The 21,229-nt window shown below is 41.7% G+C and overlaps 1 pseudogene across 1 annotated transcript; it reads left to right on the forward strand.

Moving 5' to 3' along the window:
• The first annotated feature begins 1,721 nt into the window (after positions 1-1,721).
• LOC310858774 (A-type potassium channel modulatory protein KCNIP2-like) lies at positions 1,722-21,049 on the forward strand (annotated as a pseudogene). The gene is made up of 9 exons: positions 1,722-1,794; positions 14,755-14,867; positions 15,656-15,768; positions 17,558-17,627; positions 18,201-18,271; positions 18,527-18,634; positions 18,903-19,007; positions 19,810-19,872; positions 21,002-21,049. The product of its transcript is annotated as an A-type potassium channel modulatory protein KCNIP2-like (transcript).
• The last annotated feature ends 180 nt before the right edge of the window (positions 21,050-21,229 follow it).

The following is a 21,229-nucleotide window of genomic DNA, read 5'->3' on the forward strand; positions in this document are numbered from 1 at the left end:
GTTGATGATGTCATATATGTCCATGTGTGGTCCAGCCCTATAGACTGATTCACAGAGGGGTGCCCTGGGCGCGGCCATTACTGAGGGGTAATCCATGGAGCAGGTGCTCCGTAGGCCAGGTGTAGCTAATCAGTGCTGCTGCACTCAATGGTACACCTCAGTAATGGCCGCACCCAGGAAACCCTCTGTGAATCGGTCTATATGTAATGTATGGAATGCACATGCTAATAAAAGGTATTTAAAATATTGCTTTGATGGTCATATTAACCTTTTTATTAGCATATGCATTCCATACATTCCATACCATAATGGGCATATGACATCATCAACTTGCGACCGGAGCAGTTCCAATTGAGTGAAAGATTCTCTATTCATGAAAGATTTTTTTTTTTTTTGTTATCAAATGTTTTTTATTTTAAGACAAAAATCACAAGACACGTTATGAAAGAAATATTTAAGATGTTTTTATTTTTGTATTTTAGTTATAGAGTATAATCTCACAGTTCTGGTTTGCTTTGTTTCTCTGTCACCAGAATTCTACACACTAGGCCTATATACTCACAGAGCCTCCCCCAAATGTAAGAGGTAGAGAGACTATTATGGGAAAGTAGAGAGTAGAGATATTATCATTGGCCCAGCATGAGCTCCTGTTTAAGTGTTATACAAATCCATTTTGGTAGCTTATGCATATTAAAATCATCTTGTTACAAGTACAGCTCACAGTAGTGGGTCCAGCTGCATGTCCCCTGTCTGTCGCCCCCTGCTGACAGAACAAGCTGGAAGTATCTGCTCCTGGAATATAAAATAAGATTCCATTGAGTTGCATTTACACATAAATGCGAGGTCTGAAAAAGTAGATACCTGACCCCAGTCTCAACAGTGGTGGGCATGTATTTCCCCCCAGGCTGCTAACCGGGCGCGCACACGCACGGGTCGCACGCACACACGCACACACCCCGTCACCTAGGGTGAAGAAGACATGTCACTTGCTTCTTCTAATTTTCCCCTCTCTTCTCCTCTCTTATATCTACAGTATAAGCACTGATGGATCATGATGGATCATGATGAGAGGAAAGATGAATGAGTCTTTTGGGCTGCTGTTGAATAGAGGAGAGAGGTCACATACTGCTCTGCAGTTGTCAGCTTGTTGAATTGGATCCCCATTCTCCTCCCTTCCCTTTTCTTAAACACAAGTTCTCAGTCAAACTGTCATCCACTCTCTAGTAACAACGAACCTCCCTCCCCCTCTCTCTTCCCTGACCCCCTCCCTGACTCCCCACCCCCCTCTCTCTCTCTCTCTCTCTCTCTCTCTCTCTCTCCCTCTCTCTCTCTCTAACTCAGCGCTCATTTGACTGAAATTTCATCTTCATTTCTTTAAGCCTGAATGCAGTCAAGAAAGAGTCAACAAATCACCAGATTTAGTGACAACGAACGAACTACGTCCAAACTCCAGGTCGTGTTATTTCATGCAAGCGATTTATTGTAGCCTATTGTATAATTAAGAGCGAATGTTAATTGGGCTGGACGGCTGTCGATCTTTATTAAACAGCGGAAGAAGAGCTTTTTGACTGGTTTTGAGTCTCATCATCTTTCTACATAGATCCAAGTTTGTGTGCGTAAAATGAATTAATGAATATCAGTAGCTGCACTGCAGTCTCCGACTCTTCTTTATTCTTCTTCTTCTTTTTACCGAGGATCTGGTAAGCATATCTCGCCCGAAAATGAAACAAAAAAGTCGAGATCAGAGTTTGTCTGATTCCCGGGAGCTGGATAGGTCTTACGATCCACTGACAGGTAGGTGCATGAAATGATTTCAGTTTTTCTTTTGAATGCCTGAAGAAAAGTTGGGTTTAACTTATTAAGCTATAGACTAATTTAAGAATGTTTATTTAGTTTGCTGGTCTGCCTTAAACGAAAGGATTCTTAAATTAAATGTAACTTCTTAAAACATATGTTGCGTTAAAAAGCGTGCATACGGACTCGTTATTAAATCATTGGACCTTTGAATTTCAAGTCGCCGCCTGCACCATAGCACCAAATCATCTTTGACAATGTAGGATTTTGCTCAATGCTCATAAATAAATTACTTATGGGTCAATAGGATGACACTCAGCAGCAGTTATTCCACAAATCACCACATTCTAACTTCTGACGCCGGCCCTTTACTTTTTGACCACTTAAGTAGGTAACAGGTCATCTCGCCCTCGGCCCAAGCCGTGGAGCTCGCCCTCAGAGCGTGGATATCACGCCCCACAGCATGGATATCTCGCCCCATGTTTATTTCACCTTATTTCTCATATTAGAACATTTAGAATCAATGTTGTTGTTGGTCAAATGAAAATGATGCATGGATAAGGAAAGTATGCAGCACCAGTCGGGGAAATAAATAAATAGGCTATAGCCTACATAAATAGACCTGCAGCCATCCCCCAATTCAGACATTCATTCAGACACTGTGTGTGTGTGTGTGTGTGTGTGTGTGTGTGTGTGTGTGTGTGTGTGTGTGTGTGTGTGTGTTTGTGTGCCAGGGAAACAAATACATGTTCAGAATCTACAGCTTGGTAGGCTGCATGCCCATAACCAACACAACAACATAGCCAACGCAAAATATATGCTTATCAACAACAGATAAAGTTTGGCTACTGCCATCGGTTAATGTCAGCTTTATTTGCCAATACCGATATTGCCCGATAATGGCAAATATCAGCCCATACCGATATGTGGCTGATACGTGCATCCCCAATAGTAACCTCTGTGTGTGTGTGTGTGTGTGTGTGTGTGTGTGTGTGTGTGTGTGCGTTAAAGGAAAAACCTGAATACATTTTATTCAGGTTTTTCCTTTAATTTGTCACCCATCTGTAACTCTGTATAATTGTAGGCTATAATGCTCAGAGAGAAAAATACATTAAAGCCCAATGATGGTGCTGCTTACCTGAAAATGTAGTAGAGTGAAAGTGAACGCTTTAATTTTTCATTCATCGTGACACTCATGACAGATTTAAAAGCTCTCAAACTCTTTATTTTCTCCCACATCCTCTCTCTCTCTCTCTCTCTCTCTCTCTCTCTCTCTCTCTCTCTCTCTCTCTCTCTCTCTCTCTCTCTCTGATTTCTTTTGTGCTTTAATTATCTCCATTCCATTTCCTTCTTTCTCTCTGGTCATATCTGGTTCATCTCTTGATCCAAGCCATGCACCCCCCACCCCCGCCCGTTACAGTCATCTCGCTCTCTTTCTTGGTGTGTGTGTGTGTGTGTGTGTGTGTGTGTGTGTGTGTGTGTGTGTGTGTGTGTGTGTGTGTGTGTGTGTGTGTGTGTGTGTGTGTGTGTGTGTGTGTGTGTGTGCGTGCGTGCGTGCGTGCGTGCGTGCGTGCGTGCGTGCGTGCGTGCGTGCGTCCGTGTGTGTTCGTGTTCGTTCAAAGCCCTGTTAAAACATTGTTTGTCTTTCCACAGGCAAGCAGCTGTTGTATGTATTTGACAGTTTGATTGGCATAAGTAGCCTACCCATGCAGGTCAACACACACACACACACACACACACACACACACACACACACACACACACACACACACACACACACACACACACACACACACACACACACACACACACACACACACACACACACACACAATTTATGTTGTGGTAAAGGAAAGCAGTGGCTTAATCACATGAACCCTATAGCATTGCTATTCTGGACATAATCTTCCACAAAATAGCCTAGGTGAACATTCTGCAAAAAGAGCTGATCTAAAGTTGCAATGCGTTGTGAGCTTGTAAATCCCCTATTTTCACTATTTTATGTCAAGGTCTTCCTTAAGGTTTGGATCACGGTGCTCTCACTCACTCACTTTTTTTTTTTGTATTGATTGATTGATTAAAGTATTTCTAACAGTTTGCAGAATTACAAACTGTTAATAAATACTTCAATCAATCTGTATAGTATTAAGCCAAGGAAGGTAGATTAAGGAAGAGACGCGCTGGATCATGGATGCTGGGCATGTGACAAACACTATTTCCGATTGCGACCGTTTTCATATAATTGATTCAGGAATATAAAAGAAGACATGTGACTGTCACAGGTTGTTTTGTGACCACTGGTTTTTCGATGTGCACAGTAGGTAGTTTTATTGAGGCATCTAAACAACGCCAGTGAGGATCGAAACATTGTCAACTCAATAAAGTGATCCTTACTTGAAGAAGGAGAATACCAGCACGCGTTTCGGCCAGCGGCCTTCGTCAGCGTTGATATACAATGCTGACGAAAGCCGTTGGCCAAAACGTGTTCGTTGTTGTGCTGTTTGCAATATACCTTACTAGAATGAATCAATAAACTAGAAAAAGTGCCCTTCTGGGCACAGGTCTCCACCAGGATAGGAATGTAGGACATTGCAGCTTGCCTTCATCTGGTGGTTGGATAAAAGGGCAACAAAAGTAAACTAGGGAGTTGGCATACAAAGTTATCCACAGATCCGTGCAGTTAGAGGTAAAAACACTTTTCGGCCAGTTATAGCGCCACCTTGAGGCTGAGTTGAAATTGTTCATGTGGCATTTCTTCCTCGGCCTAGTGGGAATGTGCTTGCACAATTTCACGGAAATCACGCGATGTGTTCATGATTTGCAGCATTTTGTTTGAAACTGAGCACTCCTGTGAACTTTGGAAGCCAATCTTAACCAATCAGGATGGAGTCTGAGAAATCTGAAAGACCCGTTTCGTTCTAGAGAGACTGTGTACCAATTTGCGTGATGTTTGGACAAAATCTGTAGGTGTACTGTGCAAAAACTTGTTTTGCACAAAGCGGCCTCCTGGTGGCGCTATAACAGGCCGTTTTGGAAAGTTTGGGGCAGAGGTTCATCGTTGGCAGTGTGTGTGCAAAATTTGGCATCGACCAGGTTAACGGTGGCTGAGATTAGCTGCTCACGGACACACACACGGACGGACACACGGACACACGGACACACGGACGGACGGACGGACGGAGTGCAAAACATTCTCCCCCCCCATGCCTTCGGCCTGGTGGAGACAATAAAGTGCCTTAAAGGACTAATCTGTGAGTGCCTGGTATTCTCCTTCTTCAAGTGACTTACTGACCGTTTGAGACAAGTTGGAGTCGTGCGTGGCGTGCTTCCTTCATTTAGAAACCTTTACCTTGAAGACCATTAATATTTTAACCTGGCAGCAATACTTGCTTAAGTAGGCTAAACAGGCTAGAAAGCATCACACTATAATGCTACAATGACATCTATCACCAGTCAGCAATACACACACACACACACACACACACACACACACACACACACACACACACACACACACACACACACACACACACACACACACACACACACACACACAGTACAAGCACAACAAGTACATTTAATATGAAGCCTTTTTGTTGCTGTACTACAGAATCTGTCAGTACAGTGTGAGACCTCCCTCTTGTGGCAGGAAGAAGGTATTACTGACCAGGGAGCTCTACAGTAGCCTGTACTTACTTCTGCTATTGTAGTATTGTAGCAAATCATACATACTGTCTAAGATGAACTAATCACCGTTATTATCAAATTGTATACTGTGTCAAACACTGTCATACATTTATGAGGCTTTGTTAGTCTTAAAATATAATTATGAAATAGAATGTAGGTATTAAAGACTTTAGTTAAGAGCATTATTTACAAGTATTAACTTAATACTTAGTTAATACTAAATTGTACTAATCTGTAAAATGTTGTAATTTAAACAATACTTACAAAGATGTAAAAAAGGCTCAATACTAACCCAAAACAACAACAAACAGAAAAGTATATAAAATGAAAAAAGCAGGAGTGATTTGTACAACTGTTCTCCATTCCAAATAAATAATAGATGCAGTGATCATTTGCTTCATGGCCTTAAGTGTCTCTGTTGGCTGAAGGCCATAGTTAATGTTGTGCTGCTGTTTGTAGCTCCATTGCTAGCCTTTCTTTCATCAAGGGTGAAGGGAGCTGTTGCCATGGAAACGCTAATCAACTGCGTTGTGGAGCCAGAGAGGCATGGAAGAAATGTACAGAGACAGACCGCTGCACACAGCAGCGCTTGAGGATTCAAAAGCTGATAAAAACAAATAAGAAGGTCTGAGGACATAAGAGAGAGAGGAGGGAAGGATGAAACACAGAATGGCTGTTTAAAGAAAGAGAACATGGGAAAGTGCGAAAGATACAGAGAAAAGATAAGAAACAGGAAAACAGAAAAGATAGCAAGAGGAAATAAGCTAGAGAGACTGTGGGTATAAAGTAGTGGAAAAAGGAGAAAAGTTGACGAGAGAAATAAGAGAGACAAAGAGGATGAGGAAAGGGAGAGAGGTCAGTCTTCAGACAAACTACTGGTCTAAACAACTCTGGCCTTGGATCAGAAATACGTGAAAAGAAGGAGCCATCAGAGAGAGGATAGAAAAACTAAGATATAAAAAGCAGACAGCTTGAAGAGAGGCCAGGGGGAGGGAAACAGGGAGGAGGGGAGGTTAACATCTCAGCAGGAGGTGTGTCAGTTATTTTACAGAGAATAGGAATGGAGGCAGAGGAGGAGGTGAGAGTGGGGATAGGATGGGAGAGTTGCTTCTGTTTCAATCAGCTAGGGGGAGAGAGAGAGGTCTGTAAGATAGGACCGGATAGAATTGTAAAACCTTTTGCTGATGTCCACAAGGATAACTGGAGAGACAAGTGGATGTTTCCAAGGAAGGTGAGACATTTACAAATGCCTGAGAGACAGTAGGAAGGATGTGCTCGAAGATAAGAGGAAGGTTTCTTCAAATCAGGATTATTTCAGACTGAGCACCTGGACTGACCTGGATTCTTAGATACAAACCACTTGGGTTTCAACAAAGGTCAAATAGTATTATTATATTATTACTGGTTCTTTTTTTAATCAGTTTGTATAATTGATTATTGGTTATAAATCTCGATTCTTGGCTTTGGAATAGAGGGTCATTTGACCAGACCAGAGATGATCGAGAGAGACAGAGGAGGGCAGAGAGACGGAGCTCCGCTTTCAGGACGCTTACTTTAGGCTCTTATCGAGACCATCTGAGCACCACACAGACCACAGGGAGGAACTGACACTCAGGCCTCCGGATAAAAACAAACAGGAATACAGGACATCCGCTGTCACATCATCTGGTCGCCTCGGCACAAGACGCTCATCGGAATTGGCATCAGGAGGATTATGAACTCACTTCAAAACCACACAGAAGAGCCGCGCCCTGACCTTCTGAAACATTCATGTCCCCTTTGATGACACTCTGAGACACTTGCTCAGGGTCCATCCACCCACTGGCCTAGGGTTACATGCTTCTGTCCTGTGTCTGTCTCCCGCTTGTCCTTCTGTAACGGGAAAGCAGGTACTAAACATATTTTTGACCAGAAAGAAAGATCAAGACTGAACTTGTAAGCATGGGCCGACGTAGGACGAGGTACAGAAAACGACTGGTGGCTTTGGGAAGATACCTGTACCGCTGGGTGACTGGCACACTGTTACCAGGTACTTTTTAACTAAATAGTTTGCTTCATCAAACTTTTGTTACATTGCTTCTCTGCAATACGTAGATTGTTGAACATGACTGAATTGATTTGGCTTGCTGCTAAATTCAGCACAAACATGATGTGCCAAATCATGTCATGTCATGGGTGTGTTTCTTCGGGTAATGTGGACACTGTCATTTATGTCATAATAACCTGTTGTCACTGTGCCGTCACAAGTGTGGCAAACGTTTCGAATTACAGTGCACCCTGAGGTGCAATTTGTTTTATCCTTATCCTTTGTTTTTATTTATGTTTAAAGCAGCTACCCTGTCCTACATTCAAACGCATGCACACATTCACAAGCTGCACTGCTACAACTGCAGTCTTTGCATTTTGCCACTATACTAGGGATGGGAAGATAATGAAAATTACACGTCACGATTATTGGAGGAAAAACATATTTCCGATTAACAATGTCTTAAGATAATCAAAATATGCTATGCTTTTTTGTAGGTTTTTTATTTGGCTTTTTGCCTTTATTGATAGTTACAATTGAAGATAGACATGAAAGAGGGAGAGAGAGAAGGGGAGAGACATGCGGTCATCATGAGCGGGACTTGAACACACAACACGCTGTCAGGCCAGAGCCTATATGTGGCATGCCGCATGCGCCTAGGACTTTAACCACTTGAACACCCCTCATCCATAATCTGGTGGGGCCAAGAATAGCCAATCTACAAGCTCACAAAGCATTGCATAGCCACACCTTGTGAGCTTGTAGATCTGCAATTTTTTGCCAAATGCGCTCTTTATAGGTCCGTTTTGATCAAGTATGGTTTAAGTGGTACTGAATTTGCAGCTCAAGTGGTCCGGCATGGACGGTTAGCTCAACCGTCTGGGCACCTAGGCTGCCAAGCCAGCCGGACGGCGTGAGCCTAACGGCCTTTGCCGCGTGTCACTCCCCATCTCTCTCCCCCTTTCCTGTCAGTCTACTGTTCACTATCAATAAAGGCATAAAAAAGCGAGGAAGCCCGAAAAATAAATCTTTAAAAAACTAAATTCATGACATTAACTAGAAAAAGTGCCCTTCTGGGCACAGGTCTCCACCAGGATTTCTTCCTCAGCCTAGTGGGAATATGCGTGCACAGTTTCATCGCAATCGGACGCTGCATTGAGGAGTTGTGGCGATTTGTACAAAGCTCCTGAAAACTGTAGGAGCAAATCGTGGCCAATCAGGATGGAATATGAGAAATCAAACAAACCTGCCTTGATCACATGACTATGGAGATCATGTGTACCGATTTGCGTGAAATTTGGATAAAATCTGAAGGAGTAATAATAGAAAATGTGTTTTACATATGTCGGCCTCCTGGTGGCGCTATAAAGAGCAGATGTGAAAAATTCCAGGCAAAGGTTTTTCCTTGGCCTCTAGGCACAGATCCGTGCAGTTAGAGGTAAAAACACTTTTCGGCCAGTTATAGCGCCACCTTGAGGCTGAGTTGAAATTGTTCATGTGGCATTTTGTCCTCGGCCTAGTGGGAATGTGGGTGCACAATTTCACGGAAATCACGCGATGTGTTCATGATTTGCAGCATTTTGTTTGAAACTGAGCACTCCTGTGAACTTTGGAAGCCAATCTTAACCAATCAGGATAGAGTGTGAGAAATCTGAAAGACCGGTTTCGTTGAATGGCTCTAGAGAGACTGTGTACCAATTTGCGTGATGTTTGGACAAAATCTGTAGGTGTACTGTGCAAAAACTTGTTTTGCACAAAGCGGCCTCCTGGTGGCGCTATAACAGGCCGTTCTGGAAAGTTTGGGGCAGAGGTTCATCGTTGGCATCCAGGGAGTGTGTGTGCAAAATTTGGCATCGACCGGGTTAACGGTGGCCGAGATTAGCTACTCACGGACACACGGACGGACGGACACACACACGGACGGACGGACGGACGAAGTGCGTGAAAGCACCTCAGAGAGAACATTGACGTTTGTGTTTGATTGCTGATTGCTGGTGGTGTTCTGCCCCTCATCAAACTAAAATGTTTGGTCAAACCATGTGACTCCCATTGGAAAAGCATTGTGGTACTGGTGGCCCAGAAAAAAAAAAATATACCAAACGTTTGTTTGATTGGTGTGAATGAGGCCCTAGTCTGCCTACTTCGTCTCCCTCCACACCGCTGATTAATGATCAATGACTCTTGACACTTTAGCTCCTGTCCTGTGTTTCATTAGTGGCTGCTGTTGCTGCCGTGACCAGTGTTGCCAGATTTAGCAAGAGAAACAAGCGGCCAGGTCTATGAAAACAAGCCCAAAAGAAGGTAGCCTGGGCAGCATTCCATTTCGGGTTTATGATCCGGTCTGTTAACTTTCATCTTGTTGTAGTCAATGATTTGTAGTCATCTGGCAGGAAACCACAAGGTGGAATCAGTACTATGAATGGATACTTCTTATTCCGCCTTGTGGTTTCCTGCCTGATGACTACAAATCAGTGACTACAACATGACGTAAATTACCATCTGCTCCAGACCGGTTCACATGGCGGTTAAAAGGAAGGAAGCCCCAATATTCAACTGCACTTTAGAAACAAGCCCAAGAAAACGCAACCCGCAACTACCAATATTTACAAGCGACTTTATAGAAGAAAAAGCCCAAAGTCGCGTATAATAAGCAGACATGGCAACACTGGCTGTGACACCTGAATCTCTGTATGGGGATTACATTGCTTGTTAACTAAGTAATTTGAATCAGCAGTGTAGAGGGAGACCTTGTAGGTTAAGTAGGCAGACTAATATGACCCTGATTTCTGTCTGGTTGTGTTACCACATTCTTGACTGATTTGATCCCTCAAATTAATGAGTGACAGGAATTGATGCCCAAAATGGACACGCGCCCCTTTTCCCCAGTAAGCTCCATTTGTTTGTTTGTTCATCTGCAGCTAGACCGAGTGCTGTGTAGCAGCACTCGTTCAGGTTCAGGTTTATTTGTCATTTGTATAGATACAGAGTATACATACAATGAAAATTGTTTTGCTCAGAGCACTCTCAGTCTTACATACACAGGACATAAACAAACATCTATAGTGCAAGAAAAGACAAAAAACAGGAAAAGAAAAGTGCAAGTGAAGTGAAGTGCAATACAGTTCAAGGTCAGCTGTTCAGCAGCCTGACTGCCTGGGGGTAAAAACTGTTACTGAGACGGGTGGTACGAGATTTGATGCTCTGGTAGCGTTTTTTGGAGGGGAGTAGTTTGAACAGGGTATTTGCGGGGTGGCTGGTGTCTTCCATGATGTTATGGGCTTTTTTCATACAGCGAGTGGTGTAGATGTTATGGAGACTGGGTAATTCTGTAGTGCCGATGATTTTAGCTGCTGTTTTAATGGTCCTCTGCAACCTATTGCAATCCTGAGCGGTCGTGTTACCGTACCACACTGTGATACAGCCAGTTAAGACACTTTCAATTATACAGCGATAAAAGTTCACTAGTCCTTTTGTACTTAAGCCAAACTTTTTAAGGCGCCTCAGAAAGTAGCCTACAGTCGCTCGTAGGGAGGAAAGGGCAGGGAGAGAAAACGGTTCCATGTTCTGTAACATGGGGCTTACAGTTAAGAGACCCTGTCCATTGTAGTTCTATGCACACAGCCTGCATGGGCCCGTTTGGACACTACACCAGTTGGACGAATGACATTTGCCCTCATGGTGTTACAGAGTGTGACTGGTATGTGTTTCCTCTCTGTGTCTCTCAGTCTTTGAAGCAGATGTAGCAGATTTACAATTTACAATTTTGGTAGACGCTTTTAATCCAGGGTGATTTAGACTTGTCATTCAGCAACAAGGGTAATTCAAGGTGCTTTACATAAAACATGAGACATAAGACATTGAGACAAGAGCATTAAGCATTTAGAGAGTGAGGGACACATTCACTAAGCTTTTATATAAATATTTTGGGTTGTAAAGGAATTTTCCAACTTCCCATGTTGGTAGTCTAGATATGTGTGTGTGTGTATGTATGTATGTATGTATGTATGTATGTATGTATGTATGTATGTATGTATGTATGTATGTATGTATGTATGTATGTATGTATGTATGTATGTATTTGGTTAAAATGGGTAGGGTTTAAAAAAAGGCAAGAGTTTGCTCTGGTGCACTGGCCTAAAAGTGGGTCCTTAAAAACTGCTAAAACTTCTGAAATGTATGTATGTAGGTATGTATGTGTGTATGTATTTTAAAAGGGGAGGCTTTTTTGTAAAAATCCCTGCCCGCAATACCTTCATATATTTAAAATTAGTCCAAAATAGGGTTACCAGTGAAGGGCAAACTGCCTATTCACTGGGGACTATGCAAGGCAGAGGCGTCCACCCCAGGAGGAGTCCAAGTTTAAGCTAGACCGCATACGTATGTATGTATGTATGTATGTATGTATATAGGCCTATACACCGTCTATATCTATATCTAGGTGTGCCCCGAGATTTTTAGGCTATGAAAAGTGTGCCCTGGGACAAAAAAGGTTGGGAAACACTGGTCTAGAATAAGGCATTCTAATGACATGTACTGCAAGCTTTGGTCCCATGGTCATTTCTTCTTCAGTGCAGAAGAAATTATTCACAAGGCTCAAACGTTTCCTGATAAGAAACACATACGCGCGGCGTAATATAGGCAGGAAACACAGGTTACTCTGATAGGAAACACCTCTCAGGTTTTAGAAACATGTCCCTAATAGGACCCTATTACATTAGGGAAACTAACTTTCAGGGTAAGCTGAAAGGAAAAACCTGCATTATCACCTTAAAGAAAGGAAACACCTATATCCCTAATAGGAAACACTCATTACACTGATAGGAAAAACCTATCAGTGTAATGAGTGTGACAAGTTGAGCTAGCTGGTCGCAAGCCGAATGGCCCCATGCAGCACTTCTGGGCATTTCCTGGACGTTCCTTTAATATCTTCTCGAGCTTTGAGCAGCTGTTGTGCCGTTTTTCTAGATGTGTAGTTCTTTGAATAGTGCTATTTGTTCTTAGCTTACGCATGTTTCATGATAAATGCTTTTTATGTGATGTATTCCCATGCTTTTTTGTTCTTGCTTAATGTAAGGATTAAGAGCGTCTGCTAAATGCCTAAATTGTAATTGTAAGTGAGGACAGAGGAATGTACTCAACATGAAAACATTATGCACATGCAATATCAAATATTAATATTATCCAGCAATATGAAAACATTAGTGCACCTTGACAAAATGAAGAAACTTACATTATTTGTGAATAGCATTAATAACCACATGAACCCCAACATGCCTATTCTGGGGGGAACATTTGCCAAAAAATTGCCGATCTACAAGCTCATAGATCAGCTATTTTTTGCAGAGATTTGGTGTAGACAGAGAAAAGCAGTCCAAGAAATGTGGGTCAGTTTTTAGTTTACTGAGAATAGAGGGTTTAAGTAGGCTACATGTGCCTTATTATCATATGGTAGAAGGGTGCAACTTATGACAATAAAGCATAGTTCTATTGTAGCCCACGTTGTGGAACTGTAGAATTAATTAAAATATTTTCATTTGGATAATTTTCTATTCTTTATTATGCTCACATAAACCATTCAGATCCGGTAAATAGTGCAAAGTATTCATGCCATTCACCACAAATATTGAAATCTTCTGGCCTTTGTTTTGGGTTATCTTCCTTGCATTCCCTCTACATTACTGATAGACAACTACAAGTGAAAACCCGCATCTGTCCTGATAGTTCACCAATGCTGAATCCGATCAACCAATCCATCAACTTATCGCACCGATACATACAGTCATACAGTCTTTCTAATCTAATGTTTAACCTTTAGATTTAATTTGACTTGGCAAACACACATCTCTAAGGTGCTCTAGCAATTTCACTTCTTTCGAAATTCAGCAGTGAGCCCTAACTCTTCTATAAGACTCTTTCTAGTAGTTTTAAAGGGATTGTGACATTAAAAAAAAGGTTTTGGAATTGTTCTTATTTTTTTTTAGGTTTTCTAATCTCAATTGCACCCAAAAAACATGAACTTTTAACATTCAGTTGATTTTCTGTGATCTGGGGTTTTCTGGCTCAAACAGGTGCTCTGATTTGCCGGCAGTAAGTGATGTAAGATCCTGCAAATCCCATATATGTCAATGGGATTTGCCAGCAGATGTCACTGTTTTCACTGTGTTGCCTGTTTTCATTGTAGCTCAAAAGGCTTCCAAACCACAAAGAAAACTTCAGACCACAGAAAATCCACTGAATGTTCAAAGTTCAGGTTTTTTGGGTGTAATTGAGGTCATAAAACCTAAAAGAAATAAGAAAAAGAAATGAAAATTAATGTCATAAAACCTTTAAAACTCACTTTCTTGACATCTCTAACTGTAGGTATTGTCCCAGACAATGGAAAGTAATCCTGCTGTTACACGTTTATACTCTCAGAGCTAAATTAACACCTATGATTTTATTGTGTACAATAAATCCAGCGTAAGCGATAGTTCATTGAGGCACGGAAGGCAGAAGGTTATTCTACATAGTTCCCCTCATTCATTCCCCTTAGTAATTCATTCTGCTTCTTTAATCAGCTGCCTCTCCAGGTCTCCCTGCTCACTCATTCGCTACGAGCTATCTCATCCATGCCCTCATTCCCACGCGTACAGTGTTTCCACACCTGAGCGGAAAAACGGCCGACAGCCGCAGACAGAAGAAGCTGTGTTTTACGTCATTTCCGAGTTCTTTTTTAGCACGTCTATAAAAGTGCAAAAGATAATGGTGGTTTCGTTTTATTATCCTAAGCTCTTCAGGCGTGTCATTTGACTCATTTCACATTGTGGTACAATGGCCAACAGTTTGGATTTGTATATGGCTCACAATGGGGCCAAAACCAGACCAGCAAACTAATTTGCTTAAGAAAAATCTTTTATAGTGTAAACATTTGTGCTGCAGTTTGTTTAGTATGTTATTCTCGTGACATGATGTAGGCAACATAAAGTGGACAGTTCCATATGAATGACTTTATCATAAAGAATAAAATATACATTACTAATAGTTCATACACTGAAATAATTTGATTTGAGTAGTCACTATTATATATGGTGACTACTCAATTCAAATTCGGCAATAATTATACTACTCCTACAGCAGAATACTGTATAGTAGGCCTACTATAGTACTGTATAGTATACAGTATAGACAAGTAATGTGAAAGAAAGGAGCAAATTGTGTAGTTATGCTGTCTCCCCCTCTAACCTTTGCTGTGATTGGTTGTTTCCTAGGGAACGCTCCATCTAAAGCCAATAAAAAGACCATAAAGCAGCGGTTCCTCAGGCTCATGCCATGCTGGCGCTCTTCCTCCAGCTCCTCCGTCAACCAAAGCAAGTGCTTGTCTGTGGACGTCTGGACCCCCGCAATGTCTGGCCTCGTTACAAAAAGCACTGTCCCCGTGAAACCAAGTCGTTTTTCCACTCGTGTCGCTCAACAAAAAATAATCGTACCTGTCACTCACTTAGCTAGTATACAGTATGAGAGCACACACACACACTCCTGAGTCCTGAGTTACTTTCTCTCTCCCTCTCCTCTGATTGAACCCCTGTTTTGCAAGCGACTACCTGGCCTCATTCAAATTAGGCCCCAGTATCCCCTCGGAACTGAGAATTTTAACATAGAATCTCAGCTAAAAAAAGACTACTCTATGTCCTACTTCTCTCCACCGCTCTCTTTTACTGGCCCTAGAAAGCAGGCTCTAGATCTCATATGTTTGACCCCACAGACACCCATTTGGTGTCACAGACCTATTTCTATGGGGTCGGGAGTCATTCGTTTTTGTTTTCCTAAAGAAATCTTCTTATTTCAAAAGACAAAAGACAAAAAAAGAAAAGAAATTTCTAAAAGAATTTCAGACTTAAAAAAAAAAAGAATACAAAAATCCATAAATTAAAAAGAAATGTAGTAGTGAAAATAATGAGCTGTGTTGCGAGCTTGTAGATAATTCATAGTGTATTTTTGGGTCTGTGGCTGAAAGGTTTGGGATCGTCTGTCTTAGTCGTACACCAGCTCTACTGAGGTTCCCGTGAACACTGAGAAATGTAACGTAGAGGTTCAGCTGTACTGATGGTGTTACAGAGTGTGACTGGTATGTGTTTCCTCTCTGTGTCTACTCAGTGTTTGATCAAGCAGATGAAGAAGAATCTTCTACTCAGCGTTACAGACCAGATGGCATGGACAAGCTGCTGCAGCAGACCAGCTTCGACAAGAGAGAGCTACAGATACTATATAGAGGTTTTAAAAATGTCAGTTACACGCACGTGCGCGTGCACACACACACACACACACACACACACACACACACACACACACACACACACACACACACACACACACAAAACTACAGACATAGTTTACTGTAGATTCCAACCCTCAGTAATTGCTATGTCACCATATTTTAGCTACGGTCCTGGAAAAGACAACTAATCATGTGTTATGTGGATGAGTAGCAACATCTTTGAAGAAGTTTAAGATATCTCATTCATACAGAGTGCCCTTCTCCAAGACACCAATGACCTCCTTTTAACTAGTGGACTATAGCACTACTGGGGATTGTTCTATTTGTGTTCTCTGATCGCAGTGCTGCTTTTGACACTGGACACTATTGGTAGTAGTACATGCAATGCATAGTTGTCGTAAACCATTAAAACCTCAGGCCGATTCTACAAATGTCTTCTAAATAAGTAGTTCTCAAACGTCCAAATCAAGTCCTGTGGTGTACCACAGGGCTTGATTCTACTGTATAGGTCCCATCTTATTATTGTATGTTCCCCCATGGCTTGATCATCTGTTATCATGTATTTCTCTTTCCATTGTTATGCAGAAGGCATGTTGTATGTCCCTATCAGATCTGGTGGTTCTTGCTTTTGATGCTACTGATGCTACATACATCAGAATTGTATTTCTACAGTATACAATTATTGAGTTTATTAGGATTTTCTAGCCCTCTTGCAGCAAACGATAAAACAATGGTAAAGAACGTAGGGGTAAATTAGGGGTCATTTTATTCTGAACTTTTATATCAGCTGACAAAAATATATATACACACAAATACATACACACACATATATATATATATATATATATATATATATATATATATATATATATATATATATATTGGCATCTGGGGACCTGGAGAAAGTGAGGCATGCCTTTATTTACACAATTTACATTTATGGAACTTCTCAACCTTTTCTATCACTCTGTCAATTCTTAGAGCACATTTATTTTAATTATCATTCAATCGATTGTGTTGCAGCTTGGATCAATGGAACTAACATAGTATACTACTATTAAGTACCCCCCCGTATCACAATGATAGTTAATTGTTATATAATAATTAAAATCTCTGTGATTTGTACAGTATTTTGGAGCCCACTTAATATTCTCAAGGCCAACCAGTGGGCCCTGGCCCACAGGTTGAGAATCGCTGAGCTATAGCAACCTACTTTCTACGCACTGCTCCAGCACTTCTTAATAGGTCAAGGAAAGGAGAACACATCACTCCTACCTACCTCATCTTTACACCGGCTGCCAGTCCACTTCAACCAAGCTGCGTCATGCTAAGGAAACAGGAGATAGGCTCCTGCCAGTATATACAGGCTTACATTTTATCACAAGCTCACAAAGCAAGCATTGCATCGCAACGTGTTGTGAAATTCTAGATCTGCTATTTTTGCTGAATGTTCATCTATTATTACATAATAGGGACACTAGATTCAAGTGATTAAATTGACTTCAAAGATTTATTGATTACTTTTAAAGGTTGGTTAGGGCTGACCCCTATCTGTTGACTGACATGCTCCTTCTACCTGTTCCCAAGGCCCCAAAACATTGGAGATGCCGTGTTAATTTTAAGAAAATCTCTTCTAAAACCACACTTTTATGGAATTGCTTTCACCCTTTGATTAGACATTTTGCGCTGTGCCCCTCTACTTTTACTGTATCTTTTTAGGTATCTATTGGTAACTTTCACACTTTTTACGAATGAATTGTGTTTTTTGCTCGGTGTGTTTCTTACTGCTCTTACAGGAGTGTCCCAGTGGTGTGGTGGATGAGGATGTTTTTAAAAGCATCTACGCCCAGTTCTTTCCTCAGGGAGGTCAGTTATGTTTTTTTTTTTCACTCAATTCTTCAAATGCCTTCATATTTGCAGAGATATGGCATACATACACTGTCTGAAAAGTCAGGAGAAGGGCACCAATATTAATGAGGTGCCAAAGGCCTAAGGGGATGAACAATGAAAAAAGAGGCAAAAGGCTGCACACTCATAGCCACGATGCTGGAAATGTATTAACAGAAACCAACGGCACGCACGCACGCACGCACGCACGCACGCACAGACAGACAGACAGACAGACAGACCAGTAGGTCTGTAGTTTGTAGTCTGTACAGTAACTGCTTTATTGCGTGCGTGCATGTGTGCGTGCGTGCGTGCGTGCGTGCGTGCGTGCACATTATAATGCCATTTTCAGGTCACGGAGACCCGCAATATTATGGGCCATTAGTAAATTTGCCTATATTAATACATTTTTGTAAGTTATGGGTCCCGGGGATACACAAAATGTATGTTTTGGGTCTGGAGCTGAAGGTTTGGGAACCCTTGAACTAGAGTGAAAGGTGCCACTATATCTTAGCGGTCACTGTACTCTACTGTATTTTCTCTTCCTGTCAGATTCCAGTATGTATGCTCACTTCCTGTTTGAAGCCTTTGACACCAACAACAACGGAGCAGTCAGCTTTGAGGTGTGATCTCATTGGCCTCTACTTTCCAGCCAACGTGCTTTGCTGTGCTCTGTCTCTCCTCTTACCCCATGGTTTATTCTAGTTAAATGAACACTTCACATTAAGTTTATCATGTATTATTCCTTGCGATGGGACTTTCTGCTGTTTGTTTGTGTGCACAGTGTGCTCTTTCAGTGTGTCTGTAACGGTATCTAAAACGATCTCTCTCTGTTTTTCTCCCTTCTTTCATGAATCCATTCATTTGCCCTGCTAAAGGACTTTGTAACAGGCCTGTCAATCATCCTACGAGGCTCCATCACTGACAGACTCCACTGGGCCTTCAACCTGTACGACCTCAACAAAGATGGCTGCATCACCAGAGAGGTGACCAGGGCCCTGTATTTGTGTGTGTGGATGCACATGTAAACCCACATGTGCCCACAGTGCCCTTAAACCCTGTTCATACTGTAGTGTATGATATTGTTGCGCTGCAAACCTATCTACAATCTTTCATAATAATAAAAAAGAAAAAACAGAAAGGCCTATAATGACATGCCCCAAAATAGGGACGCCAGTTTGAAAGTGGTTATGAGAGGTGTGACTTCTGTAGTGCTCTCCACAACATCACCCCCTCTTTCTTGGTCCTGTCCAGGAGATGACAGACATCATGCGTTCTATCTATGACATGATGGGAAAGTACACCTACCCCAATATGAAAGACAACTCACCCAAAGATCACGTTGAGCTCTTCTTCCAGGTAAACCAAGCAAACAAACACTAGCCAGGATATAACAATGCAATGTGATAGTCAAACAAAGAATGCAAAAGGTGAGGGCTGTTATCCAGACTAGGATATCCAATTATCTGATCACCAGGCTGGATAATAGACGTTTTTCACGACAGCCATATTGACATAGTTGTGTAATGTTACTTCCTTCAGGTGTTCCTTACTAATTAAGGTGCTGTTCCGTGTAGCAGAGCCTTTCCACAGCTTGGCTGAGATGGGGGAGGAAGTACTTTGTTTCATGTGATAAACGATTCTGTCCACCACGGCTTGCCAACATGGACAATGTGCTGGACGGCTGCTCGATGCTGCCCCTTGTTCGCTTAGCGGCTAACTCAGGCTACAGTAACATCACACATCCAACTATTGGCAATATGGCTGCCATGAAAAAGATTTGTTTGGAGTTTCATAAAATGTGCACCACACAAATGTAACTCGCAGAAGTAGAGTATAATCGCAGGAGTAGAGTATAATCTCCCCTCCTGAATCTTCATCATGAAGAGTTCACAAACAGTTCAAAACAGTATTTGTCTGCTAGGGCAGACCTTCAATGGTGCAGTGTGAGTTCAATGTTAAATCACACTGCTACAAAAGAATGATTGTCAGGTTTTTATTATTTGTGTAAAGAAGCCACAGTAAACCTGACTGATCAATTTAACTCAGAGTGTAAAAACATTAAACATTAAATGAACACATACAGTGCATCCATACTGTATGCCAGGTTCTGTGTCCTGGAGTTTGTAACTTGTTGAAGTCCTGTGTTTCATCTCAACAGAAAATGGACACGAACAACGATGGAGTGGTTACCATAGAGGAGTTCTTGGACTCATGTCAAAAGGTCTCCTACATTATACCCTATAGTACTATTCTTTGTTAACCTGAGTCCCCCGGGAATCTATACTAGGCCCCCTCCAATTTCCCCCCGCTACATCTCTTTGCAGAAAATAGCCAGTTTACAAGCTCATAAATTAACACATTGTGAGCTTGTAAATCTGCTATTTTCACCAAATGTAACGTTCACCCTCAAATTAGGACACTAGGGGCTGTATTTTGCGTGTCTTAAGTACCAGGTCTTATTACCCAACTTGAGTAAACTAAAGACCTGGAGGCGTGATCAATGCTCTTTGGCCACTCAGAATAGCCAAATGGCATTGATCACGCCTCCAGGTCTTTAGTTTACTCAAGTTAGGTAATAAGACCTGGTACTTAAGACACGCAAAATACAGCCCTCTGTTTCATGAGGTGAATTTCCACGTTAATAGTTGTGGTTAATCGTTAGAGTTACTCCAATTCTACTTCAGTTCGACAGTTCAGCTCAGGAAGAACCATTTACCATTTATTGCAGTTTGGCGGTGTGACTCTGCTCCTGTGATACTACAGATTATTCCTGCACAAGCATAACATAGAATCTGAGATCACAAACCCACCATAAGCAGAGCATGAGATACAGAGTTAATCATGCATCAACATAGAACCCTTTAAGGCATGAATTAATATACAGATTTACATACAATCCTCAGAAACAAACATTTAAATATTGAGCCCTTTAAAGACATGTGTATCTAAAAGCCCTAACACGCTAACATCTATTCTACATCATACGGTTCATAACAATGATGCCATCGACTTGTGAACTGCTTAATGCTTATAAAGACAGCCTAAGAGTGAACCATTAGATTGAAGCTTGTTAACTTGTCAGCAAATCAGAAAGAAGGAGCTGAGAGAGTTGAACGCTGAATTAATGGGAGGCTAACAGTGAACACCTCCTGCCTCATAAAATGGATTGTATGAGCCCTTGTTTAGTTTATTGGAAATGGGTATAACATACACTGAAAAGGGTATAGGAACTAGATAGAAATAAAATGGAAACAAACATTTTTATATAGCCCTGTTGTGAAATGTTTCTTAATCTGCCCACTGGCTTCTAAATAAAGCTGTTCTTTTGTTCATTTGTCCATTCCATGCAGGATGAGAACATCATGCAGTCCATGCACATGTTTGACCATGTGATTTAAGGGCACGGTGGGTGGACTTTGAGCAATATATGAGAATGTGGTCTTTCATCCCATTCCCTGGACTTTCTGGAACCTTTTTGCAGTAATTCCTCTCCTTCCACCACACCCTAACCCACTCCACTCCACTCCACTCCACGGAGCCCAGGGGAGAGACTATGCAAAGTAGACCTATGTTGAGGG

This window comes from Protomyctophum parallelum (genome assembly GCF_964188405.1).
Source record: "Protomyctophum parallelum genome assembly, chromosome: 5".
Lineage (NCBI taxonomy): Eukaryota > Metazoa > Chordata > Actinopteri > Myctophiformes > Myctophidae > Protomyctophum > Protomyctophum parallelum.